Source organism: Lupinus angustifolius, chromosome LG14 (genome assembly GCF_001865875.1).
Source record: "Lupinus angustifolius cultivar Tanjil chromosome LG14, LupAngTanjil_v1.0, whole genome shotgun sequence".
Classification (NCBI taxonomy): Eukaryota; Viridiplantae; Streptophyta; class Magnoliopsida; order Fabales; family Fabaceae; genus Lupinus; species Lupinus angustifolius.
Window position 1 is genome coordinate 12,641,102 of NC_032022.1, and position 6,920 is coordinate 12,648,021.

Sequence of the window (6,920 nt, forward strand, 5' to 3'; positions counted from 1 at the left end):
AAATAAACTAAGTAGTACAACTACTTCTTAGTTTATTTGTTAAGTGTTTGACACAAGTAATTTTATTGACTTGAAATCATTTTTTAGGTGATCAATCTAAAAAGAGCATTAAGTACTTCTCAAACAAAAAAAAATTAACCAAAGCACCAAGTTGGATGATTAAAATTCAAACTTTTTTAGAATATAAGAAGAAGAAGAAATACATAACCATATTCAAAAGAAATTGTTAGGAGCATGAGCCATCCATCCAAGGATTGGATTACATCTCATTTGCCTTCTCCTTTTCTCCTCTTGAATTCTAAACTAAAATTACAAACTTACTTGAAATAAAGCTCTAAAACTAAGAAAACGAAGAGAGAACATCATAGAAGAATTTCTAGTTAGAGATATGTGAATTTGATATGTAATTGATTCTCTTTGCTCGAGTGAAATGCTCCCTATTTATAGAAATTTTTTCTGGACCGTTGAGCTGCTTGGTTGGACCGCTAAGCAGCTGACCAAACCCTTCAGCATGGGTTTGGTCCCTTGATCAAATAGCTTAGTCACCTCCTTATGCTTGACTCATCAAAGCTAGTTGTGAGCTATTCTGAGAAGCCTATGGTGGGCTACTTGAGGTGAGGTCATTGGTGACTTCATGGTTTTCTTGATGGTTAAGTCAAGTCTAGGTGCACACTGCTTAGCACACCTGTTGCACCGCTAAGCTAATTGTTAAGCAGCTTTGACCGTATTGACTGGAAAGTGGCCTGGTGCTTGCTGATCTGGTCAGGAGTCTGGTTCTCCGCTGAGCTGCTTGGTTGGACCGCTAAGCTTGATTTCTTCATGGTGAAGCAACCTTTTTTCCTTTGGTTTGTTACTTGATTTTTGTTGGGTGCTTGACACTTTTGGGCTGTTTTTTTAATTTAAGGTAAGCATTTTATTTTTGCAAGTTTCTTGGCCTACCTTAACTTAGGTTTCTTCAAGATGAAGTAAGCTACCTTTCTTCAAGGCTAAGTAACCAAATTAAGCACATAGCATGCCATGTTATAACTTGATTACTTTTAGCAATTCATTTTGAGCTTTTGTCTTGAATTTTGGCTTGAATTCTTGTCCATCTTTGAATTTATTCTTTAATATTAAATTTCCTACAAAACTCAAAGAAAACTTGGACAAGAATTAATAAAGAACTAATTTATTTAATCATGCAAAATTCACCTAAAAAGTGTTAATTTAAGTTGGTTTTCTACAATTTGCATATGATAAGTGCCATAAAATGATTGTGAAAAGTGTATACTTTTTGCACTTATCAATGGGTAAATGGGACCCAAGTTTTTTATGACAAATACATGATAAATAAATACTTGGGCAACCCATGGAACTCATGATCAACAAATGATCATGAATTGTGCACCTATCAATTGAAATTAAGTGTTGCCTAGTCGAGGGAAGGTGAAGGACATGATGAAGCTTATGTCAAAAAAAGCTTATGTTTGGAAGGCTTGGAGCTCAATCCAAGTGGGCCAATTTTCAGATTTTGTATGACCCAAATTTCACAAATATGGGCCATTTTTGTGTTGTCCAACATATGACCTTCCACACGTGTCTCGGATTTGCCAATCCCCAAGGAAAAGCTCATCAGTTCTATATATGATGAAGACTCCATTGACATTGTTGTAGTCATCTCTGATGTTATTCATAATTGCATACGAGGACTATTCTTTCGATGATTATGCCATCATTGATCACTAACCTTTGCAAGTATCAAACTTGTACCTGGACCATACAAGGAGGTCACAGCCTTGAAGACTGAATCAATGCATCTTATGTAAGCACTTACTGGAAGGATAAAAGCATCTCACAAGCTCGATCTGAGCTTAGGAAACAAATTGGCAATTTGGGCCAAAATCAACAGATTACTCATGGGAAGACCATGAATTCCAAGATAGACGCCATAATACAAGAGCAAAAAATGCAAAACTCACAACAAAAGGCATGCTATCAAAGGGATTTACAAGAGCTTGCGTAGCATCATTGGAAAAAGATACAACTTCAAAGGAGGGTCCTACGAGGAATTTGTGGCAAGCACTAATGGCCCGAAGGAAGATCACAACACATAAGTCAGGAGGAAGAGAAGGAGGAAGATGAAGTTTGAGAAAGCTTTTTTTGGTTTTGTCTTTTTCCTTACATGAATTTCCCAGTTAATTATCTTTATTTTGCATTTTGAATATTTGGTACTATGTTTTAAATTGCTATTATGTTTTAAGTTAAAACTATGTTTTTAATCTATGATATATTTTGTGTTTAATTAAGTTTGTGTTTAGAAGTAATATGTTATTCTTTAGAAAATTTCATATGCATCAAACATCTCCTTAAAACCAATATTTACGTTGGCTTGAGGACAAGCCATCATTTAAAGAAGGGGAACATTGTTTAATGCATATGAAAATGTTAAAAACAGTTACTAGTGTATATAAGATTGTATAGTTATTATTTAAAAAGTAATTTGGTTGTCCATAAACTCAAAAACAAATTTCAAAACCGAATTCAAAGTGGCTAAATAGAAAATTGTGGCATGATTACATGATTAGAAATTTCTAAGCATATATTGACTTAAGCTTTTATTGATCAAAATCAGATATATGCTAAAGTTTTTTGTGAAAACATCACACAATGTCATAACTTGAAAAAATTTTGCCAATGGAATTTAAATTTGTGTAACATGATCTTTGCAAACATTTTTTAAAATCAAGAAGTGTAAATCTAAACCAAGTGCGGGAGTGAGCCAAACATGTGAGGATAAAAGTTAAATCACCATTTGATTTGTCTAATTAAATTTGTTTGAGTCTTTAAATCTCTTAATTGCATAAGATTGATCGGAAGTGATCAAGGCATGTTATTTCTTTAGTTAAACCAAAAGGCCAAAAAGTCTAACCAAAAATTAGGATTATCCTTTGATAAGCTCCTTTGAGCCAAACAAGGTGAAACATTTTTTTCAAATTATCCCATGAAAACCGAAATTGAAAACAATGTTCTAAAAGAGAGCATTAAATTTTTAAAGGGTGTTTGAAAGAATCAAGTTGGGGGAAAATTGGTGGACCTGGCTTCTTAAAAAGATAAATAAATTTTTTTCTCAATCTCTTCACAAAAAAAAAGTTGTAAAAGAAAGTGAAAAAAAAAAAAGAGATTGAGAAATACAAAGAAAAGCCAAAAAGAAGCCAAGGTTCAAAAAGCTAAGAGGTTGGAGAAGAAAATTATGAAAAAAAGTATAGTGAAGTGCTTCATTGAGAAAATTTTACAAAATGCTCTCTTTTTACTTGAACTTAACTTGATTATCTAGAGAAACCATGATTATCCAAACCAAGCCTCATTACAACCGAAAACAAGACCTTAGTGATCTTTGATTGATTATGCAATTTAAGGAAATAGGTGAGACAAAGAACAAGTTCAAATTACTAAAATCAAATGGTTGAAAATTTGAGTGAAACGCTTACCCTTTAAGTTCCAATTTTGAACTTGTGTGTCAAAAACACTTTTTGATTGAAAAATATTTGCTTAGGTAAATTGTTACACACTTTTGATGAACAAAAGGATACATTTCATGTATGAAGTATTATGTGTAAAAAAATTCACAAATCATGAAAAATATCATTGAAAACATTTTTTCCATGCTTAAGCAAATTTGAAATCATGTCAATCATATCTTGAAAAATTAGCCAAGTTTTGAATTCAGATATGCTTTACCATTTGTTTGAGGACAAACAAAGTCTCAAGATGGGGGGAGTTGATAAGTGCCAAAAATGCCTAAATTTCATACACTTTTTATGGCACTTAATCCTTGGCAAAATTGAGAAAACCAACTTAATTTAACACTTTTTGGATAAAATATCACAATTTTGTATATATGCTTTGTGTATTTCTTTTTTATTATATTTTGTAGGATTTAGGTGGATAAGAGAAGAAATAATTAAATGCAAGAAAAATGCTCAAAATAGGCCAAATGATCCACACATGACATGCTTAATCTTGACATGGGAAGCTATGTGCTTAGCCTTAAGCATGATTCAACAAAAGTTGGCCTATCTGGAAAGCATGGAGTCAACATGAAGTTGCTCACTAAGCAGCTTAGCTTGGACCAAACCACGCCTAGTTGACCTAGACACCAACTTATCACAGTCAAACTCAACCTGGCACGGTCAGAACACAAGCCTAGCATAAGACAACCTGCTCAAGCAGGCAGCTTAGCGGAGCACTGATAAGTGCCAAACATACCTAAATTTCATACACTTTTATGGCACTTATATTAAGCATAATTGAGCAAAACCAACTTAAAACAATACTTTTTGTATAAAATATCACAATCTTGTATATTTGTGTGTGTTTTTCTTTTTTATGTATTTTGTAGGATTTCTAAAGATGAAAAGAAGAGAAAAAAGACTCATGGTCAAAAAGAAAACGAAGTCAAAATCAAGGTGCTCAAGCACGCAGTTGAGCGTGGACCAAGCCACGCTAGGCTGACCTGGACACTAGCCTGACCTTGACACCAGCCTGACCTGGACCAAGCTGCTCAAGCAAGCAGTTGAGCAGACCTGCTTGGCTGCTCAGCCTAGCACCAGACTAGTCTTGACACGGTCAGAGCTCAAGCTTGACACGGTCAGACACGAGCTTGGCACATGCCCAAGCTGCTCAACAACCAGCTGAGCAGTGCAACCAAGTAGCTCAGCAGAGAACCAAACTCCTGCCTAGATCAGTAATTGTTAAATATTTTGTAAAAAGAAACCTTGAAACTCACGTTTTCTATATTGTAATTGTGAGATTTTGTAGAGGGGTTTTTAGATTCTAGAATAATGATAAATTTGCACATTTAGGTGCACAAATAACTTGAAAGATTTCTAGACAAAGTAATAAAACATTCTCCTGGTGTGATTGGTATCACTATTGATAGAGAATAGGTTTGGGGAAAATCCTCATTGTTGTTAGGTAAGTGTCTTCATGAGAAGCATTAGGTCTTGGTTTTAAGCGATACCTATGTTGGGGCCTAATCGCGAAAGGATAGGAGATCTTAGTAGGCGAGATAGAGAGGCCAAACCTAGGTTGTCAAGTTCATAGATTCTTGTATTAGAAGCTTGTTTGTAAAAGTACATAAAGATTCCATAGTGAAGAAAAATCTCCCAAGATCAGAAGGGGAGGCTTGGATGTAGTTTGTAGTGAATCACAAATGAACCATAATTAAAATTTGTGTCTCATTCTCCTTATCCCTTATTTTTTAACATTTTTTGTATTACTTGAATTACTTAACTTGACATGCATATCACTCTGTGTTAATTTCATATTCTGTATTATGCATTTATTTTTCTTAATCATTTAAAAGAAGTGCATATAAGTTTAGTTGAATCTTGGTAATCTAGGAAATCAATGAATATTGTTTTCATAGAATAAGAACTAAATAATCGATTAAGGTGTTTAGTTAATCGATTATCTGTTGAACGAATTAATCGATTATAGTTGTGTTTAATTGATTAAATAGTGTATCAATTTGTGAAATCTATTTGTTTAATGAGTAACAGTAATTGTGTACAGTGTCACCTATTCACCCTCCCCCCTCTAGGTGAGTTACAAAGCCATGTGGGACCCAACATCATAGTCAATGGTCAATACACCCAACTACACGTAGTTGAGGGTGAGACAAGAGAAACCAAAAATCCTTTGGAGTGATGATGAGAAAAGAAAGGTTAAACACAATTTAAAAGCAAAAAATATAACCACTTCGGCATTATCTTACAACGAGTTTTTTAGAGTTTCTCAATTTCATAGTGCCAAGGAAATGTGGGAAACTTTACAAATCACCCACGAAGGCACAAGCAATTAAAATGCACGCGACTAAATGCTTTGACGCATGAATATGTGTTGTTTAGAATATTTCCAAATGAATCTATTAGAGATATGCAAAAGAGCTTTACTCATATCATAAATCATTTAGTTGCATTGGAAAAATCATTTTCTAAAGGTGAACTAACTAATAAAGTATTGAGATGTCTTGACAGGAACTGCAAGCCAAAGGTGACCGTCATCATGGAGTCCAAGGATCTCGATTTTACACCTTTATCAACCCTATTTGGAAAACTCCAGGAACACGAGATGGAGCTAGGCGTTTGACTTTGCACGAGGAATCAGATAAGCTCAAGAAAGGAATTTCTCTTAAAGTTTCAACATTGCAAACTCAAGAGGAGAAATGCGACAAAGACTCTAAATCCGATATAGATGATGAGACATTAACCCTCTTAGTCATAAAATTCTATAAGTTATTGAAAAGAAAAGGAGGGATAATGAAGTTTCAAAGAAAGGAAGGAAAAGACTCAACCTGTAGAAGTAAGCCGCCCAAAAAACGTTCTACTTGCTATGAGTGCGCAAAAGTTGGGCACATCAAGTTCTAATGCCTAACATATCTGAAAAAGGTTGAGGGTGAGTGAAAGTGTGCATGTCAAGAGGAACACTTTAGAAAGCTCTCCTTATATGTCATGGTTTTGATGAAGACAACATGTGCCTATAAGAGCTTGAAGATCATCAACAAATCAGCGTGCTTAAGTCTTTATTTGGTACTAGGCTTAGACTAGATTCTAGTTTAAGTTGAGTCAAGGCTTAGGGCACCTAATACATGTCTCATATGCATATATCCTTTAAATCATTCCATCCATGAGATATGTCATTCATAATATGTTCATGCATTACATAAATACATGTATATGTGCATTCCAGACATAAACTAAGTGTTAAACATGTATTATCTAAGTGCATAACATATTTGATGTTTTGTATTTAAAAATACACTTTTAAATTGCGGTTACTCGATTAACCAATCCTTTAATCGATTAACCCAACTGCTGTGAAAAGTGGTTGCCACTGGAACACGTTTTTGTAATGCAGTTAATCGATTAAAGGTTTACGTT